Below are 2500 nucleotides of genomic sequence, written 5' to 3'. Positions count from 1 at the left end.
AGTTATCTCTCTGCATAGTGGGAATGCTGCCATGGTTACCAAGGCTAGTGGTCAGATAGTTATCTCTCTGCATAGTGGGAATGAGGCCATGGTTACCAAGGCTAGTAGTCAGATAGTTATCTCTCTGCATAGTGGGGACACTACTGTATCACCATGGTTACCAAGGCTAGTGGTCAGATAGTTATCTCTCTGCATAGTGGGAATGCTGCCATGGTTACCAAGGCTAGTGGTCAGATAGTTATCTCTCTGCATAGTGGGAATGATGCCATGGTTACCAAGGCTAGTAGTCAGATAGTTATCTCTCTGCATAGTGGGGACACTACTGTATCACCATGGTTACCAAGGCTAGTGGTCAGATAGTTATCTCTCTGCATAGTGGGAATGCTACCATGGTTACCAAGGCTAGTGGTCAGATAGTTATCTCTCTGCATAGTGGGAACACTACTGTATCACCATGGTTACCAAGGCTAGTGGTCAGATAGTGATCTCTCTGCATAGTGGGAATGCTGCCATGGTTACCAAGGCTAGTGGTCAGATAGTTATCTCTCTGCATAGTGGGAACACTACTGTATCACCATGGTTACCAAGGCAAGTGTTCAGATAGTTATCTCTCTGCATAGTGGGAATGCTGCCATGGTTACCAAGGCTAGTGGTCAAATAGTTATCTCTCTGCATAGTGGGAACACTACTGTATCACCATGGTTACCAAGGCTAGTGGTCAGATAGTTATCTCTCTGCATAGTGGGAATGCTGCCATGGTTACCAAGGCTAGTGGTCAAATAGTTATCTCTCTGCATAGTGGGAACACTACTGTATCACCATGGTTACCAAGGCTAGTGGTCAGATAGTTCCTTATACTGGAGTTTCCTTTGGTCTTTATAGAGAAAACTGACAGTACAGGAAATGACAGATTACTGAGAACAGTTACTGTAGTGTTATTGTTGTAACCATAGAAATATATTGGATTTATTTCTGCCTCCCGAGTGACGCAGCGCTCTGAAGTACTGCGTAGCAGTGTGGCGTCACTACAGACCCTGGTTCAAATCCCGGCTGTATTACAGCCGGCCATGACCGGGAGACCCATGAGGCAGCATACAATTGGCCCAGCGTTGTCCGGGTTAGGGGATGGTTTGGCTGGGCAGGGATTTCCTTGTCCCATCACGCTCTAGCGACTCCTTGTGGTGGGCCGGGAGCCTGCAGGCTGACTTCAGTCGCCAGCTGTACGGTGTTTACTCCGACACATTGGTGCGGCTGGCTTCCGCATTAAGCGAGCAGTGTGTCAAGAAGCAGTGCAGCTGGGACAAGACTGTAACGACCAATTGGATATCACGAAATTGGGAAGAAAAAAGGTTAAAAGTTGTATACGTGAGAGTGTCAATTCACAGATAGTTAAAGTCCTAATGATACCAACTATACTATTCCAGATAGTTAAAGTCCTAATGATACCAACTATACTATTCCAGATAAAGTCCTAATGATACCAACTATACTATTCCAGATAAAGTCCTAATGATACCAACTATACTATTCCAGATAAAGTCCTAATGATACCAACTATACTATTCCAGATAAAGTCCTAATGATACCAACTATACTATTCCAGATAAAGTCCTAATGATACCAACTATACTATTCCAGTTAAAGTCCTAATGATACCAGCTATACTATTCCAGATAAAGTCCTAATGATACCAACTATACTATTCCAGATAGTTAAAGTCCTAATGATACCAGCTATACTATTCCAGATAAAGTCATAATGATACCAACTATACTATTCCAGATAAAGTCCTAATGATACCAACTATACTATTCCAGTTAAAGTCCTAATGATACCAACTATACTATTCCAGATAAAGTCCTAATGATACCAACTATACTATTCCAGTTAAAGTCCTAATGATACCAACTATACTATTCCAGATAAAGTCCTAATGATACCAACTATACTATTCCAGATAAAGTCATAATGATACCAACTATACTATTCCAGATAAAGTCCTAATGATACCAGCTATACTATTCCAGATAGTTAAAGTCCTAATGATACCAACTATACTATTCCAGATAGTTAAAGTCCTAATGATACCAACTATACTATTCCAGTTAAAGTCCTAATGATTCCAACTATACTATTCCAGATAGTTAGTCAGGTAACTACTTTGGATTTGACTGAGAACATACGAGATGTTTAACTTGTGACTTTGTTCTTAATAATTTATAAGAGCATGTGTAATAAGTATACATTTTAATAATGTCTTCCTATTTACATTCCCGGTACATTTCCAGCGCGTTGACATTTTGTGACATTTAACGGGTTTACAGACTGATCTACAGGAAGACGGAGGTCTGGGAGGGAAGTGGAAATGAAATGTAATTCATTCTGCAGAACAGATGAAGGTTCTGCATTAGATTAGATAGACTGACTTAAATGGATTTCATTCCACTGTTGTTTTCAAATCTGTCTCACCTCAGTGTGTGTTTGTTTTGTGTGTCTCTGT

The 2500-nt window shown here is 40.8% G+C and overlaps 1 protein-coding gene across 2 annotated transcripts in view; it reads left to right on the top strand.

Moving 5' to 3' along the window:
- Positions 1 to 2500, top strand: part of LOC106592985 (receptor-type tyrosine-protein phosphatase epsilon) — a 175381-nt gene that overhangs the window by 111733 nt on the left and 61148 nt on the right. The gene's annotated exons all lie outside the window — the stretch shown is intronic.

This window comes from Salmo salar, chromosome 18 (genome assembly GCF_965601325.2).
Source record: "Salmo salar chromosome 18, fSalSal1, whole genome shotgun sequence".
NCBI classification, from domain to species: Eukaryota; Metazoa; Chordata; class Actinopteri; order Salmoniformes; family Salmonidae; genus Salmo; species Salmo salar.
This window is presented reverse-complemented; position numbering and strand designations above follow the sequence as displayed.